Below are 26,939 nucleotides of genomic sequence, written 5' to 3'. Positions count from 1 at the left end.
CTCTGGGACTGAAACAAGCACTGTGCCACGCGTCCCCTGGTCACCATCTCCTCCCCCCTCTTGCTGTGTGCTGTTAGAGCTTGGTGTTTGTTATTTCAAGCAGTTTTACATCAGACATGTGCCAAGAAGGAGGGCATCCAGCAGTTCTTCCAGGTGGATCTCGGCTGCCCTCGCTCATGGTGCTGCCGAGGCCAGGCCTCCATCAGCCCCGGCCCTGCTTTGCTCTGGGAGGGAAGGTGTGTCGCCAGGGAGGTCCGTGCTGGCTGCCTGCACGCTCCCCTCCAGCTTTCACGTATCACCAAAAAGGCTCACGAGCTCGTCTGTCGCCTCTAACCCCAAAGCAAGGTTCTGTTTTGGTGCTGTCCTCTGCTCCCTGCCAGGGGACTGCTCCCAAAGCCACAAGGACACCCCAGCGAGGCAAAGGGCAGCCAGAGGCCTACACAGAGACTTCATGCCGGATTGGGCCATGTGTCCACGGACCAGGGCTGGGGGAGCAGCACAGCAAGGCCGAGCCTGGTGCGAGCCCCTGGACCCCTGCTTGGGGTCCCTGAGCAAACCAGGAGCTTCGTACCCCCCTGCGGAGCCCCTTGGTGGGCGCCTGGGGCTCTGCTGACCTGAGCAGGCGTTTCGGTCGCGGGCAGAGCACGGTCTGTTGCTGCCTTGCTGGCAATGCTGCTGTGCTGGCTGATGCAAAACATCCCGATGTCAATAAAGCTGACTGCGCTCTTCGTGGCCCCGAAACGAGGAGCCGTCAGCGAAGCTCCCCGCAGCGGGCTGATTCGCGTTTCTCACTATCGAGGCGGCGCGCGGCTGTACGCAGCACTGAGTGCATGCTACAGGCCCCTCTGCTGTTGCAGGAGGAAGCGAGGTAAATAAAATAAAATGAAAGAAATCAAACTGAATTAGGCTAACTGCTCGAATAACAAAAGTTCTGGGAATTTAATGCTTCCACCACTTCAGCGGCCATTTATTTCAGAAGCAAGAAGTGTTTCAGCTCTTTTCTTAGCACCTTTTTCACTTCATCCAACACCAGACAAAAGCAAATTATTTTCTCTCTCATTGTTGGGAGCAAGTCCACAAATAATTGAGATTTGACTAAAGAAGACCATTAAGTATCATTAAGATTCTCAGTAATTTGGCAGTGTCAGTGAGTTGTGCATGTTATTGTAGCCCCTCCTCATCAGCCACGCTGCCTGGAGATTTCCAACACCCGACAAAACCACGGCGAAACTAACTGATTTAACTCGGTCTCATAATTCTGCTGAATTTGGGGACTGCCCATAGCACGGAAGGCATGTTTGGAGCGCGAACAGATTATACGTAACTAGCAAATCATCCTAGAATGAAGAGCCCGGAAAGGGGAAGGAAAGCGTTTGTCAGGTGCCTGCCGCAGGGACGGCGGTGCTGTCGGAGCCCTGGTGCAGCAGGAATCGCGCTGCAGCACAGCATTGCCCACCCCTCCTGTCGGCATCGCTCTGCTGTTTGCTTCCCAGGGAGCAGCCCGTGCACGCGGAAGGTTTGGGGCAAGCACCCACAGTGCCCAGCAAGGGGCTTTGTGGAGCAGGTGGGAGCACTGCCCTTACCCACCCACAGCCCCGAGGGTGAAGCCGAATAATGCAGGATGGGTTCAACCAGCGTGAACTGGAAACGCACGTGGGGAATCAGTGCCAGCCTCACCGTTACACGCGACACAGACATTGGAGCATGTATCGCTGTGAAAACGTTGCTCTCCCATAGCCATGTAAGAGTTGGCTGTCAGCTTTGCCTGTGCATCGCGCTGTGTGGTACTTTTGTTAAAGCTCCAGCTGCTGCGGTTGCAGGGTACTGAGAGCTCCTCCACTTTTACAGGATTTTTACATTTCTCTCAGACGCACACACTAAATTCCCCCACCGTTTCTGCAGAGGAACAAGCGAAGAGCACCAACACCAAATGCTCATCCTTCGGGCAGTGCAGGCTCTGCCCAACTCTGTTCTGAGCCCATGGGGTTCAGCTGCCACATCCACAAGGCTTTGCCTTCCTCGGGTCGGACGCTGGAAGTGAACCAGCCCCCTGAGGCTGGTTCAAAGAGGTAGCCCCACATCCTCCGGAGGTTTCTGCTTGTGCCTGTTCACACTCTCTTGATAAGATGGAGTTTGTTCTGAAAATTGAAACAGGCTCATTTAACAATGTTTAGGGCCAAAACTCCAAGGGATGGAGTTATTAGATAAATAACTAAGTGTGACAGACCCTTTAGACACACCTGTTATCTTCACTGGTGCAGTTTAAGTCTCAGAACTATTATAAATTATAGCAAACTACCTAATTTCAGGCTAGGTCTGCTCCTCAGGACTGGTGTGAATTGAGCAGAATCCTCCAGGCATCGAAGAATTTACATGGATGAAATGATTTGAGCCTCTGGTGGGAGATGGTCCAAGGTCAAATTAAATGTTATTGTGTGCCTCGGGCTTTCTCTCCCTGGTGGGTTTCTCATTTGTTCAGTTCAAATGCTGTCACTTCTGGTGCCCACGCTCCCCAGGATAATGCCACTTCATGGTCTGAGTACTGCTTCATGGCTGAAATTTGCTTTCTGGGCTATTGCTCTGGGTCCTGAAGGATGGCTGCAGAAGTGCCCCTGTGGTCACTGCCGTGCATCCCTCTTATCCTCCAGCCTTACACAGAGGGAGCCCTGCCACTGAGCACTGCCCTGCAGAATCTAGATTAAGGTCCATCTTCCCCAGGGCCATAGCACAGCCCAGGCGACCGAAGAAAAATACTGCTTCCCACTGACTTTCAGTAAAAGGTTTAATCTCATTAAAAAAAAAAAAAATTAGAAAGAAGCAAACCGATCTCCCCAAGTGCTTCAGTGGTGTTTGGTTTGTTGGGAGGGAGCTCCCTGAGACCTTTGCCACACCAGACTCTGTCCAGGAGGAGAGAAGCAGCGATGCGTGGGTATGTACTTATCTGTCTCAGGGTCTGGAGACATCTCGGTACACACCTGGGCAGTTTTATACCGCCGTAAGGGTGGGATGCCTTGTCAGCGTGGCTTCAGGTTTACCCTCCTGGGACAAAGAGTTCAAATCGAGGTGATGCCCCTCTGGTTTTTCATTCCTTCTGTAATGCATCACTTGTTCTGTTTCAGTCTCCGAAATAAAGACAATTGAGACTGTAAATGAAAACCATTAATACTTGCCATAGGAATAGGGTTTTGCCGTGTTCTTCAAACTTTGGTGCACACTTGAAGCTTTCGTGTGCATCAAGCTGTAGTGGTGTACAGATGTGCTAATACCATCTACACCACGCATGAGCCTCCCTGGGCTCAGTGAGCCACAGGACACTTGAAAACAACAAGAACAGCAACTCTATGCAATTAAATTACGTTGGTTTATTTTTTTGTGTGCTTGTTCCCTGGGTAACTCAGCTTGCTGTATGCCCATGAGGTCTTCATCATCCTTGCGAAGAGAGGAAGGTCTCCGAGGCTCCAAGGACCAGCAGTTGTGCCCAGAGATGGCAGCCTGATGGTGACATGGAGGATGCTCCAGTTAGATCCATGTCTGTATCTCAAGGTCGGTAGAGGTGGCCTGAACGAAGGAATGCCTACATATCTGTGATCCACTATGAGTGAGCAACAGGCTGGTAGCCAGAGCCACAGCCCCTTTTCCTTGCGGAGGAGCAGGGCTGTGCTGTGCAGCAGGCACCAGACTCACCAAGGAAAAAAAAATCCCCTCTGGGTCCCTGCACTGTGAGTGACTGAAACAAGCCCTGCCTGGGTCCACTGGTTTTCCTTCAGACGCCTGCAGGGCCTGTGTCAATCTGGCAGAGAACCACACGCCCGGCTGTGAGATGCTCTACGGCTGGCTGCCTCGCAGCCCTTTTCCATCCGCTCCACCCGCCGGCAGGGAGGAGCAGCCACGCGGATGCTCGCTGTCCCCAGAGCTGGGAACATTTGGTTAATCCATAACTCAGCTGCAGGACATCCCCCTCGAGGTCCCCATCGCCCTGAGTGAAGAGGACAGGAAGATGCCCTTGTCGATCCTTATAAACTCAGTGCTCCTACCCGCCACACCAATGCACCAAGTCCTGCAGGATGGGCCAGCCAAATTAACTTACACCCGCTGTGGGCAGACACATCCCACTGCCTGCTTTTGTCCTCCTCCAGCAGCAATGCTGTTGCACCAGCAAGACGTGTGTGTTCTTGTTTGTGCCTAAGTGCGCGCGCAGTTTTGGCTGCAAAAAGCAGCACTATTGTATCAAATAATCAAAATAATATTCTGCCCTGCTGCGCTAACACTGACTGGCATGTGAACAGCGATTCCCTGGAGAGGAAGGGAAGGACGGCATGAAAGAAGTGGGTCACGTTTAATTAACCAGTGACAAATGGGGCTGCTCAATGTATTGGCTACGTTGTGACCACAAGCATCAAATTATAGGCAATGGAAGAAGTTGGACATTCTGTCAATAAGAAACAAAACGCTAAAAATGCAGTCCTTACGTTAGCCTGGCTATTTTACAAACAGCCACTGCACAAAGATAACTCCAATAAGGCTGACATTCAAAAAATAATGAGTGTCTTGTGCCTTATCAGCAGGAAAAAAAGTGAATTCTTGTTAAGTTAAAGGGAAATATTAATGCACAACACTCCTGCTGGTGAAGTTGCCCCTGTTGCACTATGGAAATGAATCCTGGGAATTATTTAAAGTAACACAATCAGACTGAGTTTATTTCCCTGAATAAAATAAAATCCCATCGGAGTGTCTCTATTCTTCTTCGTAATGCAGGGGGAAACAATTAAGTTTCAGTAGCTCCTCACTACAGCCACTACATATTAAAGACAGGATGGATTTTATTAGCAGGAGAGGTTTGCATGAGCTCAGGATGTCTTTGAGTGCACTCTGCTGGCCACGGGCCGAGGGAGGAAGCACTGTGGGCTCCGGCTTCGTGTTCTCACCCCAAATCCTTGCAGGGCAGCACTTCCCTTTCCAGTTAAACCCACTGCAGTTTTTAACCAGCTGTGGTTGAGGGTCAAAAATAGTACACTTTTTATTTTAGGTTATTTTGGGGGCTGTTAGGGGTTCTGAGCCCCCGGGCCCCTCCCCAGGACACAGACAGGTTTCCTCCATGCGCAGTGCTCCTGGAATGCATGGGGTAAAACCCCCTGGGGAGGCGCTATGGGGTGGGCTCTGCGGGTCTCACACTTCCTGGGAACCGCAGGATGAGCAAATTAATTTTTCACCGGGCTATTAGGCTGCGAGCGTCGCCGCCGATTCATGGCCACGGACAGGGAGCTTAGAGGTGTCTGGTGGAAGTGTTAATAAAATTTCCGCAGGGTGAGCACTGCGTGACTGCGTCAGATTTTGGAAGATTTTTGAGCGAGGGGACCAGCTGGCCAGCCGGTGCAAATCAGCGTGTTATCACTTAGCAAAGCAGCTGCCCCACGGCCTGATATTGCTAGCAAGAGGGCGGTTAGGTGTGCATGGCTGAGGCCGGTGTATCTCAGCATGGTCCTGTCTGGGCAAAGCCGTGTGGCCTTTGCTTCTTCGTGCTTTCCTTCTGGAGGATGTGGAGTTGCTTGTGGTGGAGAGGTGGGTTGCAGATGCTCTATATTTTTCACCACCTCTGTACTGGAGATACCCCAGGGGCACACACGTACCACACACGGCACTTGTTTGCGGAGGTGAGGCTCCAGCTGGAGCTGTGCCGTGCGGTGGAGCTCGCAGGCCGGGCACTGCACTGCTCTCCGGTGGCCACAGTGCTCCCCAAGTCTCCTTGTGCCACTGCTGGGACAGGCACCACGTGAGCTGCGAATGCGAAGCCTGAGTGCTGCACAGTCACAGGGACAGCGTGCTCGGTGTACTCTTGGGTTGGGTGCCTCAAGGACTCTCTTCTGTGACCCCCCCGTGAGAAACATCATCTCTTTTTTGTCCTCCCTTGGTACAGCTATGGACCAAAACAAAGGAGATCTGGGCCCTGCACTCAAGGACAAATACTCAATCCGACCACCAGCCGTGGCAGCTCCTCCACCGTGCCGCTGATCCTGCACCTTCCCCAGGCAGGGCCGTCGTGCTCTGCCAAGCACCAAGAGGCCTGCAGCTGGCTCCGCTCTCGGCTGGACCTAAAGAAACCTGCTGAAGTTTCTAATGCCAAATAGAGCGTTCTTAAAAGGGGGGGAAAATGGTAATTTTCAGAAGTGTGGTCACCCAAATTGGTATCATCCTCTTTAAAATGATAGCTCCCATCAGACAGCAGCGCGGCAGTGTAATAACAGGAAATACTTCACACATCTCAGGGCCAGTAATTGCTATTCATGCAAAAGAACAGCAATCAAACCAAGACCTCCTCTTAAAGGGTTATATTGATTTTTTTTCTAAAGCATTCCTGCTGTAGACCTCACTTTTTGTGTCCCTGATTGCCTGCCCCTCCTCGAACCTCTAACTTCTTGCAATTTTTCATGTTGTTTGTTTGGCTTGTTCTGTTTTTGACTCAAACTGAACACCAGTGCCTGCCGTGATTAGCTTGAAGAAGCCCCAGAGAAACAGGCTTTCAACAACTGTGCAATGTGCTTTGTTGCCTCAGAAATCTTCTGGTAGCAAACATGGCTTTGTCTCCTGAGAAAGCCTGTATTGAAATGCTTTGATTTTAAGCTAAGATTCATGGCTGGCAAGGGCACTCGAGGCTAGAAATTAGCATGACAAGCTTGAAAGGAGAAAAAAGCTTAGGATATGCAATGACTTCAAATGACTTTATTTCCCAGCCATATGTTGATGCCAAGTGAGGACGGCTGGGAGAGGTGGAGAGCAAGAGGCCAGGCTTCTTCTAAGCAGGAGCTCACCCTGGACTTGTGCTCCTGTGTGCTCAAGGCTGTACAAATGCAGGGAAAAGATGAGTTCTCATCTTGGAGCACATCATGTGAGAAACTGGATGCCATCTCATCCTCTTCTTCTTGAAGTGGATGAGCTTGCTTGCATCCCCACCCAAGCAGAGGAGCTATTATTCTCCTTTGAATGTTGATAAAAGGAGACAATGCCCTTCCAGGGAGTGACTCTCACTGATGGATTGACAGAGTCTCGTCTTCACAGTTGATATTTTGCCTAAGTCTGCAAGTCCCCTAACTGCCACACAGACTTTCACTGGCCACCAAGTGACGGATTCAGGGTTCAACATCTTCATCTTATTTATTCATCTAACTTAGGCCTTGTACATAATTCATTAAAAAGCTCATGGAGGCACACAGATGTAGCCTACTCCATTTTTGTGCTAGCCATTGCTGAGGCAGAGTCTGAGCACCCACCATATCTGACAGCTATGGCTTCATCAGCATGTGCTCTAAAGGTCATTTTGCTACAGGAAAGGTCAGATCAGCGTGGCCACAAGCAGTCCCAAGGCTTTGGGGAGCCCCATGCTGGGTCCATGACTTGCTGGATCCCTTCCTGCCACGGGACAAGTCCAAGGAGCACCTTCTTGACTTCCCTTTGGAGACCTTGACCCTCACCTTGCCAGATGAGGACAATGAGCTTTGGTGGCATGGCACACTGCTGCTGAGCGCCCAAAACTCTTTGCCATGGCCCCAGGTGATCCTTGTGGAGGACCACACAGTCCACGCTCTGCTTTGGAAACCAGTTTTAGACAATGTTTCAGATTTTTTCCAAAATGTAGTGGTGGTAATATTCCATTCCCTTGGATGCCCATTCAGATGGCTCCACAGTACCAAAGGGAGCTGGACTTTGCCGGAGATATGTGACAAAGGTACAGTTACCATGTAACATTTTAAGACCTTTAAAACACTTCATGTAAATGGTAAGGAAATGTGCAGTGTCTGGAGTAGTGGGGTTTGTAAAGGTTAACGGGCAAAGGTCTGTGCCAACCTGGAGAAATGGGAGCGACTTACCCAGCTGCCCCAAGCCCTTGGGGCTGAGCTTCTTGGAAACACCTGCTTGGGCTATGCTACACCTCTTAAAATACAACAAATGCATCTGCTGCGCTTTGGCGGCCAGTGGGCTTAGGAAAGCCCAACATACCTGCGCCTAGAGGCATTTTCCTGTATGCACAGGAAATATACTACAGTGGGTCGGTCTGATGTACAGCTCCTGGACTGGCTCTTGTCAGATGGGAACTTATGTCAAACATAGCAAAACTCTACCACATTGAGATTTTAATTATTTTTTCCTGATTCAGGCCAATGAAAGGAATTTGAGACTAAAATAGAATGGAATTTGGGACCAGATGCTTTTAGAGGCTCGGCCTAGGTGAAATCGATAGAAATGGCTCCTTGCTTTTAAAAAAGGTTGTAATTGCCTAATATGCAATCAGTTTCTGAAAAAAAAAATATGTCCTTTAATTTATATCCAGTTTATTAGGTACTTCACACACCTGTCTAATAATTTTTAAGAATAAAAGGCTTTTCACCTCAGTAATAGCTTATGGCAATGAGTTTTGCAGGTGAATTCCAGACAAAAATTACTCCTTTTTCATCTATGCTCAGAAAATATGCTTTTCTCTTCCTATTTCAGTTGAGTCACACTTTTCTTCCCCTTCCATTATTTTCTGTACTCCCTTTTGCATCATTGCCAACTGGTTAGCAAGGTGGGCTGAAAACTGGAAATGATCTGGGCTGAACCACAAACCCACTTCACTTCAGCTCAAGTGGAAGTGACATGAAGTTAATCCCATTTGGAGGGGCTCCATCCTTTTCTCTGACTTATTTTACTGTGTCTCCAGTGGGGAGAGCAGAAAGCCAGCAACAGAAGTGGGGATACATCCCCTATAGAAGCCCTAGTGGCTGCTGTTTTTCTCCTGCTTGAGTCAAATTTATTGTCCGTTTTGTTGAAAAATCAGAATATCATGGCTGAGAAAAAGTTGTGCACCATTCTTAATATGATGGAAAAATTAAATAAAATATCAGGCAGATCAAGATCATTAGCTTATTGAATTTATGTCTACATGCGTGTTTCCCCTGTGTCTTAAATCATTGCTGTGGGGTTCCCAGGGTTGTTCTGCTTTCTGCCTGGTCCTTAGGTATGCAGGAGCAGGACCAAAGTGGGAAGATGAAGTGAAGAAAAAAAACACAATGGCAGCAGCCTGAAAAAGGAAGGCCAAGTGCTCAGGTTGGCTTTGGCAAGGCAAAAGCTGTACAAAGACGAGTTACTCTCATCCTTGGAGAAACCTTAGTGTCAGATCTGTGACTGCACCACTTAATAGATATCTAGCTTTACCCTCCAAAAAGAAGATACGTGAAGTCCCCGGGAAAGTTGGAGCATCCCAAACGTTGTTTTGGTGTATGCTGAGGGCCTTTGGCAGGTGGTCACAGTGTCAGCATGAAGGTAGTTTGGGGCCATTCTGGCAACCACAGGTCTTTCTTTAGAGGCAGCTTCATAGGAGTGGAAGGGAAAAGGCATAAATTGGTGGCAGATGCATTGCAGTAGCAGGGGTAAGAAGTCTAATAGGGGACTTCGGCTATTCTTGTAAGAAATTGCCCAATAAATTAAAATATCAAATATTCATCCAGTAATCTGTTTGACATTCTATTCAAACTCATGCATTTTGAGGGGAATACATATTTGGCCATTTTATTAATAACATATCTATTATTTATATTTGACTGTATAATTCATAAAACAGAAAAATAAAGAGTGTTTTTCTATTGAAGTGCACACGTGGGAGTAGAAAGAAAAAAGGAAGTCAACCATACAATAATTATATGAGGATTACTGGAACTTTTAAAGGTATGCGCTGTGGATCAGATTTCTGTTGGGTCATCTCTCCATTCCTCGGGAGGTGGTTTTGACTATTTTCAGTTTGAACTAGGAATTTCAAACCAGTTGCTAGGATGAAAGGGATAAATTTAGGCTTTCAGCCAACTTTCAGAGGATAAGGGCTCATAGTTTGCTATCTTTATTTTGTTATTCAACCTTCACTGTTATTTCAGAATATCTTGAATTCTGTCTCAGACTTTACACATGCTAATGAAGCATGATCTGCATAGAGAGGTAGCATTTTTAATTGGTTTGCATGCTACAGGTAGGAAACATACAGAACTCTGCAGTATGGGCTCCAACATATGTTGTTTCCTTATTCCTTTAGACTAGCACAGGTTTTGAAAAGCTGGCAAAGTGTGGGGTTAGTTCAGGTACCACTTTTAGCACCACACCATGTGGGAAGGCTCTTAACAAGAGGCGCTTTAAAAGGTTGTAGTTTGACTCTCACAGAAATGAATATGAATTTCTCCATTTCTCTCTTCTGGGTGCAATGCAGGTCTCCATTGGGTGATAATGGTGACACTGTACCATAGCATCTTCCACTGAAACTGAAATATTGAATGACTATTGCATAGAGACAATGGGAAGAAATTGTATGGGCTATGTGAGTTCTCTGGTGTTGCTTTTATGCGGTCTTTCTTGATGAAGAAAAAAAGGCACTGAGGATGGTTTTCTCTATGCAATGAAACTTGGAATTGGTCTCAGTAGTCCGCATCTGATTAGTCAACACCATCTCACCATCAATGTCTAATAGGATGGAAAAACAGCTCCCCCAGCTTCAGCTTTGTGAGCAGAGCAAAGGGCAAGTGCTGACATTCACACCTAAGTCCAAAGAGAAGAAAAACAATCAAGCAAACAAAAGCCACCAGTGCCCAGAAACCTGGTCAAAATATGCTAGTGAAAATGCACATAAGGATAAAACCGTAAGAGAGGTATTGAAGGGCAGAGTGACTTAGCCATAGGAATGTTTTGCCTCCTTTGTCTTTGATTGAAAGGATAATAAAGGATGTTCATAAAAGCTATTCTCAAGCTAGGGCTGATAAATAATTGTATTTGACTGCATTCTGCTCTTGTGAATTCCCAGTTGTGCCTGAGAGTTGAGGTTGTGATTTTCTTTTTTGCTTTAATTATACAAATATGATAAGAGGTGCTTGTTCTCCTTTTTCCCAACAGGGAGAAGGAAGAAGCTCAGAACATTAAACAGTTTACAAAAAGGTGCACCTTTCATTGGCCTCAGGCAGCTACACGACTACATCCAAGATTAAAATACAGTAAGTGTTAGAAAACAGGCCAAGACTTTAACAAACCCAACTCAGCATTCACTTTCCCGTTGCAGCTTTAAAGCAATGCAAAGCACTCAACCATATATGTTGGTGTGAAACCAGAGGCTTCATGGGGCTGGCTCAGATAATGGGATGAAAACCAAGGATTATGTGAGACGGGCATGGCTGGACGGAGTCAGTGACCTGCGGAGCAGGCAGGTTATTGAGACTGGGGACGTGTCATGGTGCAAAGCTGGAGCTGTGGGCACATGGACATCAAGGCAGCATGCTTAGGTGCCTGAAGTGCCCTTCACCAGAGAAATCCTGCAGGGAGCCGGGCAGTGTTTGCATGGCTTGTCCCAGCAAGGGCATGCCTTAGGCACGAGGTGCTTTGCTCTGTTCTGCCCTGCTGAGGACTGGGGTACCTCTGTGCCTGCTCAGGACCTCTGTGCATGGGAGGCCTTTACGACAAGGACCAAAGGAGCTTGGGTGACACCAGGGCAGGGAAGCAAACAAGCAAAGGATCACAGATTTAGACTTAGTTGTCCCCCTAATGTACATTTTTCTTCCTCCTTTAAAAACAAAAAAAAAAAAGGAATAATAATAATAAAAAAAAATCTGCCTTTAACTAGGTGAGGTGAAATTCATTGTGGTAAATTTTGGTGAACGTAATGCCATCATCTTAGGAGATTTTACTGAATATAATTTCAAATTACAGAAACAAGTAGCTTTCCTAATTACTGTGGACAGTATGCTCATAAACTGAGATGATATTTGTCTTGCAATATGAATCATCTCTGTGGAATCTCTTTGGTTTAACCAGAGTTAATATTTAATAATTGGAATGAATCCCGCGGTAGGGTGGTGAGTTTTCAGAAAGCTGCTGGGCTTTCACGAGACCAGATGAGAGCCCTGATCTTGGAACAGCAGTTGGGCACTTGTTTTCCCTCCCTCTTAGACCCATTTTTAGTCTAATCCGAGTGTAATCATTTTGCTTAGGCCTTTTCTGTCCTATATATACTGCCAGCCCCTTCAACAGGGACAGTGTCACGGGGAGCTGTGCCCGAGATGTCCTATATCCATTAAATGGTCCTGGAATGAGCTTGTCCAGCCTTTTAAAGGAGAGAAACTCATTTCAGGGCTGGTGATTGATGGTGAGCATCCGCTGACCAGATGAGTGATGTGCCAGTGTCCCTGTGCTCGCAGCGGGCAGCTCCGAGCCAGCAGGTCTGGCAGGGCCTCTCCAGCACCGGTGAGGTTTGCAGATGCCAGAATGACTGAATGTGTGCAGGAAAAGCAAACTATTTGAGCATTGCAGTTTTTAAAGTTTTCTTACCTTTTCTTTGTGGAACAGGAACAGAGAGTGAAAATAACCCTTCATATAGATGAGGGCAGATCTGCAGCACTGTGATATTCGGTGAAAGCAAAACAAACGTCTCACTCCTTTGATGTTTCCAGTCATTTTTCCCTTGCAGGTAGCTACGGTTACCTACCTTGCCCTAAGGAGCGAGAACATCCTGTGGGTGCAGTGGTCCGAGGCCCGGCTGCTGGGTGTGCTTCCTTTTGATGGGCTCTGGATAGAAAGTCGATTGCTTTTTAAGGTCATTTATGCTTCTGAAGTAGGAAGGTCCTCAGTGGTAACAGCAGTCAACAGGCACGAGCTGCCCCTGTCTGAGGCTGCTTTTGGAGCCCTTGTCCGTCCTTCCTTCAGTTTGCACATCTGGTGAAGAAAATTATTTAAATGCCAACCAGAGAGCGGTTCTGTGCTAGGATAAGGTCATTCATAAATATTCATTTATCCTCTTGATGTGCCATTTATGTATGTATTCCTATGCATATATATTCATATATTTGGGTCTACAAAGCAGAGGTGAGCATATCAGTGCACATATACAAACACAGGCGTATATACTCTAGACACATATACACACAGAAATGCATACAGACATTCATGAATACATGATTAAATTGTACTCTGCTGTCATAGTATTTGTATCAGCTTCCAGTCCTTTCCTGAATCCTGTTAATTCTTCTAGTTTCTATAACATTTAATGGCCATTAATTAGACAGAATTATGTGTTAATTAATCAGAAGTACGTGCTAAGTTCTTGTATTTACGTAGACTTTCCTACCTGTTCATTCCTCATCCTGCAGCCAGGGCAAGGAGAGGAGGGCTCCCGCCGCTGCCTTCTGCAGCCTGCTCGTTAGTTTGCATAGGCTTATTGTGCTCCTTGCTGTTGGTCTCCAGTGTAAGGGAAATGAACCTAATTGTGAAGAGGGGAGGTTTACAAAGTCTTCATTCTTCCTTGGTAACTCTTTTGGTGCACTCTCTAATTCCTCCTTCACATAGCGTAATCAATACTGCATGCAGACGAATTGCGCGTAGGGGCTGGCAAATTGTGTCCGCGTTATTTTCTTTGTACGGGCTGTGTTTGGCCATGTTAATCAGAGGACTGTGTTATGCTCTGTGGTAGCCCCGTTAGCAGTCCAACCACCGGCACAGCAGGTAGAGAGGCTGCGTTCAGCCGGCTGGATACAGAGGAGTCGAGCCCTGTCCCCAGCTCCGCGTTCCTCCAGCCACTGGCTGGCTGAGGCATGGGCTGCCCGGGCCATACAGCGGCCTCGGAGAAGCTGCAAGGCGACCAGAGACTCTTCAGGAAACAGGAGGAGATGTCTGGAAGGGCACGCTTTGCCTCAGAGATCAGAAAGTAGAGAAGAAAAATCAGAGCGGCCAACTGCCTGTTACAGCAAATTGATTGCACGCACTAAAAGGGCAAAGTAGAGTGAACATTAGGCATAATTGAGAAAAGGCCAAATGTTGAATGAATTTGCCTGTTTTCAGTATGGAGAAGGATGTCCAGGAGACTGAACCCTCCATTTACATATTGGAAATGAAAATGATTCAACAGAAATTGAAAAACGCAAACAGCAAAACAACCGCCAGCTGCTGCATGCAAGCAAGTCAGAGGACGATCTTCTACCTTCAGTAATGTAAAAAAAAAAGAAATCACTATCAATAGCAAGGCTCAACAAGAAACTGAGAGCTTGAGTGTCAGTGCTTTGGATTTTTGGCATGGGACATATACTACAAAAAAGTGCCAGGGGTCAGGGGTAAATAATGTGGGCAACTCTAGCCTTGGTGGTTTGAAATCCAAGTTCTGCTCAGTCTGCAAATAATTCCTGAAGGAAAGGCTAATTAAGGATGTGGAAGCAAAGGGTACACCACAGGATAAATTACATCGTGGTCTTATCACTGGTAGATTACAGTAGAGACATTTTGTATCTTTTTTTTTTTTTTTTTTTTTGATATGAAAGCAGTTTCTTAGATAAGGGAAATGCATCAGATCTGGGCTATCTGGTATAACTGAAGCATTTGACTTTGTTTCCCACGGGAAATTATTACTAAAGGTAATGTTGCTGGTGATTAATACCTATATTACTAGCCAGCTAGGGAGCTGGCCAAAGGAGGAAATTCTTCCCTCTGCGGGCGGTGAGGCCCTGGCGCAGGCTGCCCCGAGGAGCTGTGGCTGCCCCATCCCTGGGGGTGCCCAAGGCCAGGCTGGATGGGGCTGGGGGCAGGGGGCTGGGGGCAGGGGGCCCTGCACATGGCAGGGGCTGGAACTGGGCGATTTTTAAGGTCCTTTCCAACCCAAACCATCCTGTGGTTCCATGAAACTCTCTGCATATTTCAAGCAGAGGCCTCTTGGGACAGAGAGGTGACAGCCAGAGATCGCTATGGACAGGTCCTTGCCAGGTCCTGTTTATACGGGCATCAATGACATCAGAGAAAGAATTAGGCATCAATAATATTTGCAAAATGTTTGAGCATCTAGACCATGTGCTTGTGCTAAGGATTTTGTCTCCTTATGGAGCTTAAGGGAGAAAAGCATCTGCAGGGTAAGCCAACCTGCTGCAAGCCCAGAGACCAGGGAAGGGTAAGTGGTACAAACACCTCCCAGAGCGCCTGCTCATAAAGCACAGGGATGCTGCCTAGGTAAGAACTGTTGCTAGCAGCAAAGTGGACCAGATTATTGTAAAGGAATGAGATGATTTATAAAGCCAGACATTTAGCACAGGTCACGGTGGCGAGGGCACCTTTCAGTAGCCCAACATGAGACAGATAAACAAGAGCTTTGTAATGGTCCTAATGATTTTGCATTTCTTAGTAATGAGCTGAAAGAGCCATCGTATTGCCCACTTCCCCTGGTTTATCCAGCTGTCTGTGAAGTTCTTCAAAGTCCTCCTGCATGCAAAATTGGTAGCCAGAAGAACTGCATGGTTAACGCCCCGCTCAGTGCAAGTGTTTCTCTTCACTCTTGCAGATAGGACTTGGAAATAATGAAGTACTTCTTTATTAGATTAACTTACTGTTTTTACAACACGTGAGAAGTACCTTTATTACAATTTTACAGCCGGTGACATTTGCCCAGATATTAAATTAATAAAATCAGAGAGTAATTTAGAGTGGAAGGGACCCCTGGAGGTCGCCTGGCCCAACCCCCTGCTCCAGGCAGGCCAGATGCAAAGTTAAAAAGGTATCTCAGGGTCTGGGCCAGACGAGTATCCCTTCTTACACAGCTAACATATTTTTTCCTTTGGCAAGAGTCGGAGCTCATTCCCTCAGGTGTTTTCCAAGGAAGTGAAGCCTCATGCCCAGATAATGGACTAAAATCACCCGTGCCTGCAGGTGACGTGATGTGAGATATTGCTCAAGCTCTGGGCATGTGGGGACGATGCCCACCAGGGCTGCCCGGTGCGTTTTGCCGTAGGGAACTCAGACAAACCATGTGCTGGTGCTGAGTTCGATGCCTGGTCAGTCAGAGATTTCTGCAGAAGTGTGGATTACAGAAGTTAAAGCTCTGTTGTGAAGGTACCGGTGCTCCAGAGCGGTAACACAAAAATCCGATGTTACTGTGTGCATCGGAAATGCCACCGTGACACTTGTTCGCAAAAGCTGCAGTGCAGGGGCAGGGTTTTGGTGCAGCCGTCACCCCAGGGCAGAGAACCACCGTTAGCTGTGGTTTGCCTGTGCTCATCATCACAGTATCACAGATTTCTAGGTTGGAAGAGACCTCAAGATCATCGAGTCCAACCTCCGACCTAACACTAAGTCCTCCACTAAACCATATCGCTAAGCTCTACATCTAAACGTCTTTTAAAGACCTCCAGGGATGGTGACTCCACCACCTCCATGGGCAGCCCGTTCCAATGCTTAATAACCCTTTCGGTAAAGAAGTACTTCCTAACATCCAACCTAAAACTCCCCTGTCGCAACTTTCGCCCATTCCCCCTCGTCCTGTCACCAGGCACGTGGGAGAACAGACCAACCCCCACCTCTCTACAGCCTCCTTTAAGGTAACTGTAGAGAGCGATAAGGTCGCCCCTGAGCCTCCTCTTCTCCAGGCTGAACAAGCCCAGCTCCCTCAGCCGCTCCTCGTAAGACTTGTTCTCCAGACCCCTCACAAGCTTGGTCGCCCTTCTCTGGACTCTCTCGAGCACGTCCATGTCCTTCCTGTAGCGAGGGGCCCAGAACTGAACACAGTACTCGAGGTGCGGCCTCACCAGAGCCGAGTACAGGGGCACAATCACTTCCCTAGACCTGCTGGCCACACTGCTTCTTATGCAGGCCAGGATGCTGTTGGCCTTCTTGGCCACCTGAGCACACTGCTGGCTCATATTCAGCCGACTATCCACCAATACTCCCAGGTCCCTCTCGGCCAGGCAGCTTTCCAGCCACTCATCTCCCAGCCTGTAGCTCTGCTTGGGGTTGTTGCAGCCCAGGTGCAGGACCCGGCACTTGGCCTTGTTGAACTTCATGCAGTTGACCTCAGCCCATCGCTCCAGCCTATCCAGATCCTCCTGCAGAGCCTTCCTGCCCTCGAGCAGATCGACACACGCACTTAGCTTGGTGTCATCTGCAAACTTACTGAGGGTGCACTGGACGCCCTCATCCAGATCATCGATAAAGATATTAAAGAGGACCGGCCCCAGTACCGAGCCCTGGGGGACACCACTAGTGACCAGCCTCCAACCAGATTTGACTCCATTCACCACAACTCTCTGGGCCCGGCCATCCAGCCAGTTTCTAACCCAGCGAAGCGTACGCCAGTCCAAGCCCCGAGCAGCCAGTTTCTTGAGGAGAATGTTGTGGGGAACTGTGTCAAAAGCCTTACTGAGGTCAAGGTAAACCACATCCACAGCCTTTCCCTCATCCACCAAGCGCGTCACTTGGTCATAGAAGGAGATCAGGTTCGTCAAGCAGGACCTGCCTTTCATAAACCCATGCTGACTGGGCCTGATCGCCTGCTTGCCCTGCAAGTGCCGCGTGATGACCCTCAAGATAATCTGCTCCATGAGCTTCCCCGGCACTGAGGTCAAACTGACAGGCCTATAGTTCCCCGGGTCTGCCCTGCGGCCCTTCTTATAGATGGGCGTCACATTGGCTAGCCGCCAGTCAACTGGGACCTTCCCCAATAGCCAGGACTTCCGATAAATGATGGTAAGCGGCTCGGCCAGCTCCTCCGCCAGTTCTTTCAGTACTCTCGGGTGCATCCCATCCGGCCCCATCGACTTGCGCACATCCAAGCTCCGTAGCAGGTCGCCAACCATTTCCTCATGGATAGCGAAGGCCACATCCTGCTCCCCATCCCCTTCCACCAGCTCAAGGCACTGGGTATCCAGAGAACAACCGGTATGTGTCCTTGGAAGCAGAAAAGGGACACGTGTGCACAGAGTAACCCCCATACCACAGCTCCCCTGAACTCGCTTTGAGCCTCGCTCCTGACGGAGGCTCCCCAGGGACCTGGACGTGTCCTGCTCCTCCTGCCTCACTTCTCTCTACAAAACGGGGATAATATTTCTTCCCCTCCCAGGGTAAAAGCACAAAGCACATTAACGGTGATGAATTCATTAATGATAGCTCTCAGGTAACTATGGTGATGGAGGCCATGGAAGTACCTAAATAAATTAGAGGGGCTGTGCCAGAACACGGCCCTTCTCCTACCATTTGTAACAGCATTTGGGCATATTACGCCCCTCCAGGACTGATAAATTGTTCCTTGCAACGTTAAATCTACTGCAGAATACAAGGAGGTTAAATAATAAAAGTGATGTTCATTATGCTGAAATTAAATAGGTGTCAAAGCCACCAGATTCTTGAGCTGTTAGTACCTGAAGCCAACCATGACTGTGCCGAGAAGCTAGCTTGCTCCCAGGGCCTGTGAAATCAGGCTTACCTGGGTGAAAGCTTCTAGATGACCACGCACGATCTCAGGAGCTTGAAGACAAGGCTCTCGTGGTTGGACACGTGAGAGCTTTACTTTTGTCTGTGCTCTCCCCAGCAGCCTGCAGAGGCTTGGAACCCGTGCACCATTGCTCGCCCAGGGGCTGGGGTCCGGGGAGCCCCCTCGCATCTGTCCTCCCCTCATTGGAAAGGGCAAGGAGCAGCCATGCAACCCTGAATAATAAGCTGTTACAAAATGTGGGGTTCAACAACACCGACTTGCATAAATACCTGGAATCGTGGAAGGGGGCTATTTAAATCATTTGCAGTGGCCTAAACCTGCCACCGATTTCAGGTCTGTTTTCCTCTTCATTTCGGTGTCGCTGATGCGGCTGCCAAAATGCAATGATTTAGGAACCTGGTTGAAATATTGGCTCACATTTCTTCCTCGGTTGCCTTGAATGCTTTCAGCATGCTATTCCTCAACGAGTCTTGTCAGAAGGATGTCTTTCACTGTATTATATCTCTCTGGAAATGAATGCAGCAACAGATTGTTATTGCCATTCAGAAACCTTCCCTCTCTATGGTTATGGATGAGAAAACTCAGGCACCTTCCAGAAATGAAGCTCCTTTGAAATCTAAAATAATTTTCTGGTCTACTGATACCCTTTAGTATAAAGATGGAGTAAAGTGGTGAGTGGGTCTGTTTTTGTTAAACAATCCCCTAAAGGGGGAAAAGCTAAAGAGCTTTAATACTTGCCACCCCAGAGCTGCCCTAATGCAGTTATTATTGTGTATCTTGTATATTTACACCTGTGCTGCTTGAGAGCAGCAGAAACCAACAGCCTTGTTCAGCACAAAATGGCTCAGCTCATGTGGAGTAATCATTTGAAAAGGAAGAGTGTGACACAACACGGGAGGTTGTCAGTCATTCCCTGGGGCCGGTGATGCTCCCGGCTGGTGCCCAGCGCTCGCTGCCTCCGTCCCCTGGGCTCTGCTCCATGGCCAGTCCTTGGGCTCTTTCATGGGCATCCATCACCACGTCCAGCCCGCTTCGGCTTGGCTCACACCTCCTTCTCACCTGGAGCTCCGCTGCTGTAGTCCCAGCCTGTGCCCAGAAGCCACAGAGCTCCACGAGCAGGACGTGGACAAGCTCCAAGCCTTTGGGTGGAACATGGAGCAGAGCTGGTGCGAGGCCGCTGGAGAAGGGAGGTTGGTTGGGATGTGGATGTCACAGCACCTGCCCCCAGGAAAGGCTCCAAGGAGAGGAGTGGTGTTGACCAGCTTGGTAGGGGGCTGCCGCACGCTGCCCGCCAGCTGCCCTTCTCACTGTGTCCACATGCAGACGGCTGGATTGGGCCCTTCGCCAAGGTGTGGGCACTGGTCAGTGGGGCAGACCTCTCTGCATTCAAAGCCAACTTGAGGATTAGTTTGGGGTGCCCTGGGAGCTGTGTGCCTGCCAGCAAAGAGCATAAAAAGTAACCAGCAACAGAGGGAAATATTTTCTGAATGGCATGACAAAGCTGTCACTTGAGGGTCTATTATGGTGGGTATCATTGAGCTGCTCAGGTCTGTGGTCCCACAAAAGGAGGTACGCAGGAGCTGCCCGGGCCCCCTCCCCACACAGCACTCCCCCCAGCTGCGACCTCCCACCCCAGGCTCAGCCCTCTCAGATATTCCCATTCCCTTGGGCCGATGCAGGCAAAGCTCCCCATGGAGGTAACAGGAGACATGTCCAAGCACTGTGCGAGCTGGGTGCTGCCTTGCATGGCCCGAGGAGATGAAAAACACATAGCAAAGGGCAATTGTGGCTTCATTAATTAAAGGCTTGCCATGGACGACGTACTCAGCTAATGAAGAGAGACACTTGATAGGCACTGGGTGAATTAATATCCAAATGACATTATTGCTGAAGCAAGGCAAGCTTCAGAGGGAGCGGCTGGCAATGGAAATGCAAAGCAGCAGCTCATGAAAGCATCTCAAAATAAACTTGATTCATTTAGACCTGTACTTGTTACAGGGAAACCAGTCCCAGTCTGCTACGAGTGCGGTGTGCTGGGGGATGCCAGAGCAGTGCCGTGCTCAGGGATCTGGTGGGTGGGAGCAGTTCCTCACTGCCAGGGGCTTCTTGGGGGAATTTCCTTGAAATGAGCATGATTTAAATGCAGACTGGGATTTACCTTTTTTTTGTGAGATGCTCTGCTTGGAAGGGAACTTATTTATTAGCTTTATTCAGGTTGGGTTGGCAGCTGTTAAAGGGAAAAACACAGTTTAATCGCTGGCTTGCTGGAGCCATCAGCCCATGCTTCTGCAGGACCCCTGGCTCCCCGAGCTGTGCACACAGCAAGGCACGGGGCTTTCCAGCTTTTAAACCCACAGCAGCAGCTAACAACAAGTGACCGAGCCCAGGAGGCTTGCAGACATCAAAGACAACCTCAGCCACCCCTGCACAACTCTGTCCTGCCAAGGAGCATCCTTCACCAGTGCTACAGTGTGCCCTAAAAAATCATCCCCGTACCGAGTTGCCCTGCAAATCATTGCAGCATTTCAGTTCAGAGTCTGAAGGGGAAGGATGGGGTTGGGGAGTGTGCAGAGCTGCTGTGGGTACACCCGTGCCAAACTAACCACCGCCTACAGAGCCGGGATGGTGCCATCGGATGCAGGAGCCCAGCTGCCAGGGAGAGACTTAATCCATTCCCGCAGGACGGAGCCCAGCCCTGACAGTTGGCTACAGGTGCCTGAATGCAGAAGAATTGATTCATCTCCCACTTCTTCCAGGGTGACTGGGGAGTGCTTCCTACATTTCAGGGGGGAAGCAGGCATGTAACGTGGTGGTGTGTCAGCAGGCGAGGCTGAAGCCATTTGCTCTGCCAGTTTTAAGAATTCACCAAAACCTGCTCCGACCTCAAATTTGATAAACAAGGATATGCTGGTGAAGCATTTGGAAAGGGCAGTGGTTAAAAATACCTGGCCTTTAAAAGGAGTTAAACCCAGCTGAAGAAAACCAAGGGCATGATTAGCAAGAATAAATGTCCGTGCTGAATTAATGCTAACGCTGCATTAAGCATGCCCCCAAGGATGGCATCTTGGTGCTGCCTGTTCTCCTCACACAGGTCCCTCGGTGAGTCCTGGGAGGGGTTCGGCTCTGAAACGGGTCCCCATCCTTGGCACTTGGGTTCCCAAGCTGATGGCAGGACCTGGGAGAACATGCTGAGGGGTCCTGCCCTGCCTGAGGCTGCCGGGTGCAGGGTGGAGATGGAGATGGAGGTGACGGCACCTTTATTTGTAAATATAAACGACTCCAGCAACAGGCGGGTCCACTGCAGGATGCAACTCTTCTTGAACTTCCCACCAGGTCTGCTCCTCTTTCATGCTCCTGTTTCCTTTTTCTCCTCTTTTCCCAGGCTGCCTGCTTATTAATCACCAAAGAAATGATTTCCTTTTGGTTGTGACTACAGAAATTTTCAATTAGCCAATCTGATTGGCTGCATGTAAGAAAATTAATGTAACATATGCTAAGTGTATGCATGACCTATTTAAAGTGATGGATAATCTTTCCTGGTAAAACTCTTTTAATGGTATGTGCCTGCTACACATCAGTGAGTGTAAAATTTTGATTCTAAGTAACATTACATTTTGTTCAACTGCACGGAGAAGGAAGGCAAAAATAGGAGCCAGGTCTTTGCATTACGCAAATCAATACTAGTTAGTTTTAATTAAGAAATTGTAGAAATAACCCAAAGATACCACGGTTTGAAGGACAAAGTATCTCAAATCTTGAGTGCAGCCAGCTGGGCAAGACTTCTAGGAAATGTGCCAGTACAGTGACATCTAACGAGAAGCTGAACTTTTCAGCAGAGATATCGCCCTGCTCTTGGATATTGTTAAACAGCTGAAACTCAAGTGTTTTGTTTTTTTTTTCCAAAAACTCAAGCCCCTTAGATGCACTGCAGGCTATTACAGTGAATAAAATGTTATTAAAAAGAATTAAATATTTATTGCATTGTGTAAAACCTCCTCCCTGTTGTTTAAAATTGCTAAAAATGTGCCATTTGGGGGATCAGTGAGGTCGCTACTTGTAAATCTCCAGCTGGAGCTGTTCTGGCTTATGAGATGGGTCATGAAAACAGCCAAGCTCTGGTCTCCCTCTTCTGTCAGAGGCCCCTGCCCCAAACAGCACCTCGAGCCTGTAACTTCTGCGGATGTCAGAGCTCCCACAATCATTTCCAACCTTGATTCAACACCTTCGAGTGGTGTCAGAGTCACTGTCAGCTCAAATAAATTGTTTGAGAGGCTAACTACTCTCCTTGTTAAAAACTTCACCTCATTTCAAGTCAGAATTTTTCCAGGTTCAGCTGCTAAATATTATCCTTCATTATTCCCTTTCCTTTTGGATGACAGAATCCTCTCATCAGAAAATGTGTCACATCTGGGTATTAGTAACTGATGGGCAAGCCACCTCTGCGCTTTCTCTAAATACACTGATTTTTAGTCTCATTAAAGGTTTTCCATTCTCACACACTCCCAGTGCCGCTGCTTCCCAGTTCTCTGCTCCTCTGCCTCACGCAGCCACCACTGGGGCCCAAGTCTTCATCCTGTGCTGTCCTGTGAGGACATCCAACCTCTCAAGACCTTCATCTTTCTGAGGCAGCACGCACCACTTGTCTCTGCCACTTTGCAACGCCATTAGGAGATTACACAGCTTTACAGGGAGACGACTTACTGATGGGGTAGAAATTCCTCAAGGGTCACTGCATGCAGGAACAGGACTCTCGTTTGGTTCCTGGGTTGCAAATGGCTGGAGAACGGGGTGCCCGGGCAGGGATAGCACGTGTTTTCCTTGTATGTTACTCCTCCAGGGGCATCCAATTTTGTCCACCAGGGACAGGACACTGGGTTAGCTGGACCTTTGAGCCGGAGCAGTGGCTGAGCTGTGTCCCTGGGGATGTACATCCCGCAGGGTGTCACACCTATGGGTTCCTGGGGACTGGGGAGCTCAGGTAGGACAGCTCTGCTCCCCCGCAGCTCAGGGCCCCTCGCCCTGCAAGGAGGAATAGCGGCACCACTGCATCTGGGTCTTGGTTTGCACACTGGACAACGGTGTTGAACGTGGGGCGGTTTTCTCATAAAAGGGTGATTTCACTTCCTTTAAGTAGAGCATGTGAGGTGAGATGAGTGATGCTCAGCAGGACAGCCTCCATGCTGGCTGCAGGAGAAGCAGGACCACTGACTGTCTGCTTAAGTAGGGAAGATTTGTGTTTCTCTGATATTGGACAAATCTACTCAGTTTCTTCCCAATTTCTTTCCTAAAGGCCAAAGTTAACTTTAAAACAAGCAACTAAATAGCTCCAGTGGGATATTAAATTTCTACCAATATGAGAGAAATAAAACAGCTGTAACTGTAGCAATTTATTTTTGTGTTATTGTTATTTGCCTTCACTGTGTTACCGCTTGTGTTCTGGGAACTGATTGCACCAATTTCCAGCCCTGTTACCTCTTGATGTTGTAAGCACCATGCTACAAGCAGATGATGAAGGACCTGTCTTCACTATTAATATAATGGATGTGCTGCTGACTTTACTCCAGGTAAGATTCTAGTGACGACAAGGGAGTTTTTAGCTTTCGTGCCTCTTCCCAGAGGTGTTTTCACACAGCCCCAAAGAGACATGCCTTCTCCATCAGGTGCTGAGGAGCATTAGCCATCCTCTTGTGAAGTGTAGGTAAGGTATTCATTGCTGCCATGTGGCTAGTCAAGGAGATATCGAGGCACATAGAGCTGGCTTCGTCTGAAAGCACAGGACGTGGCACTGATGGAGGTGCCTTAATTCATGGAGATGTTACAAAAAACGTGAGCTGAGCGTGTGGACTCGTGGTTGAACATGGCTGTGGCTGGTGGCAGAAGCAGGTACGGGCCCCGGAGAGGTGTTACACTCCTGCATTTTCCCTCTCATTTAGGGAAGGCTAATTTGGCAGAGCGTGGTTGTGTTCAGGTGTGCCCCTTCCCACTGGGTGCTTTACGGTGTCACTCTGTAGAAGGAAAATTATTCAAAATACATACACAGTTTCAAAACAATTATAATCTGCTCCTTTGACTTGGTGGTTTCCTTTTTTTTTTCTTTCATTTTTTTTTTCCTTGATGATATTTTATTTGGGGTTAATTAACTGAGTTTAATAACATGTGTCCAACAGGGTGAAACCAAAGATGTGAATAGGGAAATGACAGAGCCAGAGCGTTACACCAAACTCGTAAGAAGGCAGAAAGCAGAGGATTCCCGTGAAAGGGAAGATCACTTTTGTATCTGATAAAAAAAAAAAGGAGAGCAGATGTGGGGTAATATTTCGGTGCAATCTCAGGATCCTGTGCTGCCTGGGGCACTCCCAGCTTCGGGCAGAAAGGTGTTTAACGCAGCAGAAAAGGGAAAGCGATGGGCATGGGTGGGAGGCTAGAGACCAATTACAGTGCAAAACGAGGCTCGCCCCGAGGGAAGTTGCCCTCTGGAGCAGGTCGCAGCCATGTGGGCAGCGCCAACATTTCTCTTCCTCACCTCTGGGCTCCGGCAAGGGGCTGTGGACAAGCCCAAGCTGGTGGTCGCAGCGGGAGGGCCACGGAGAATTATTCGTGTGTCATACAGCAGGAGAGAGACAGTGATTAAACATCATCTTTATTGGCCATTTCCACATGGGGAGTAAATCAGCGTGGCTTTGCTGACTCCATAGATTTATGTTAGTTCAAGGAAATCGATCTGGTGTATTTATGTTGCTTTCTGCTGGAGGCTGTAAGTTCTCCTCAGCAGGGACTGAGGGACATCTCGTGACACAGCTGCAAGGCCTGGCCTCAGCACGTCCCGTCCTCGGCTGGTGGCTCCAGGGGGACGGTGTTGGCCTTCTCGATGAGGCTCTGCTCCCCCCCTGGGCTGCGCTCTCAGGGGCTGCTGGTGGCACCAAGGGACGCCTTTCATAGTCTTGTTTCCTTCGGGGAACCCAAGCACTTCTGTGCAATGGAAACACTAATGAGACGCTCAGCAATTTGCCTAATCAGGATTTTAGATCCTCTGTCCTGAGACCCACTGCCAGGCACCTGCAGCCAAGTTCAGCGTCAGCTTTTCTGTGGAGGAACACACAAAACTGCAGGCATGTAGAAACCCAAAGCATGAAGACAAAGCTCATTATCTCGCCATGTGGATGCTCTGATTCACAATTAGGACAACTGTAGTTGACTGCAGACCTTCAGAGGAGTTAAAATTAAGCCACAGTGAACTCAGGCCATGGAGTTTCCACAACATACATGTATCGGCTTCGTGATGCTTCATTTACATTTCCCACTGGCTGACATGGAGAGTAGCCTGGGATATTTATCAGCATTGAAGACGTGAAATAAAGTTCATGGGATTTTTCAGCATCTTTATCCAAAAAACTGGCTTTGCACTTTGCAGCACAAACTTATCCAACAGAGAGGCACTTATTCACTGCCTTTTAAACTGGGAAGCATTAATCAGCTTCGGGACTGTAGGTTTGCAGTTGGCCTAACAGTTGTCAGGATAGTTGTCCCTTGTCTGTAAAGCACTATGGTTTGGGGTGTGTTTTGCTCTGCCGTAGACTCCCTGAAGGAGCACAGCCGTGCACTGAATCCATGCCTCAGTTTCTCTCTCCGAGAAGATGACCATACTCATTTCATGTTTTTCCTCATCTTTTTTAACAAGTAAAATCCTCAGGGCAGGAGCTGCCTGGTAATGTATATTATGATACTTGGCCCAGTTTCCTAGAAGACCACAGTTTTAGTAGAATTAATTGCTATTAATAGTTATTTTGTTACATTTCAGGTAAAGTATTTACACAAGTGTTGCTAAAGACAGACAACTATGTTTTTGTGTTTTTTTTTTTCTTCTTCTTAATTTTGAAGCAGAGTGGATCAATTTTTATTATTGAGGAATGAAATCAGACAACTGTACAATAATCTTTAATTCTATTTCATGTAAGCAATGCATTGATTTCAGATTAAGTAATAGTAATTGAAAGCGTTTCTTTAAAATTGTGGTCTTCCACATCAAGCCTTGTACTGAGACGTTCTGTAAGATTAACTCTGGAATTACAGATGAAGTGTCGAACTATTCCTCTTTCATATGCCTTCTTATTTGTCCAGTGATATGACTGCTCTAGTCCAAGTTCTTCGTCATTCAAAACTCTGGGGTAAAATCTGGAAAATCACCACTGATGGCTGCACCACCTGCCCTTGCAGTGAGTGTGGGGCTGGTCCCCCCATGTGCTCCGTGGCTTTATCCTCACCCTGATACAAGAACAGCCCAGAAAAAGTAGACCCTGAGCACAGTCTGGTTTCCAGACCGGCATGTTGTGTGTCCTGCTTGTCAGAAGTCAGCTGAAGATATTGATGGTTCCTGATGTGCTTTTACTGGGGTTGGAGTCCACGGCCTTTTGGCAGCACCCCGAGGCTCTCTGGCTCTGGTGCCTTCATGTCACAGAGAGGAAGCTCTCCGTGAGCCATTTGAAAATGATCTTGGAGCTCCCTGTCTTGGCTTCAGCAGGCAGCAACATTTTCATCCGGCGTGTGGCTGCAGTTTGCTCCTCAGCCCTCATTAACAGCAGTTGAGTAATCATGTCATTCCTGCAGTGAACACCTCCTCCATTAATGTTATTTTCCTTAAACAGATGGCGCTTTGAATGCTGGCAGCATGCCTTGTCACTCGCTGCAGGAATTAGGGCTGTGCTGG

The sequence above is a fragment of the Anser cygnoides genome, chromosome 5 (assembly GCF_040182565.1).
Source record: "Anser cygnoides isolate HZ-2024a breed goose chromosome 5, Taihu_goose_T2T_genome, whole genome shotgun sequence".
NCBI lineage: Eukaryota > Metazoa > Chordata > Aves > Anseriformes > Anatidae > Anser > Anser cygnoides.
This window is presented reverse-complemented; position numbering follows the sequence as displayed.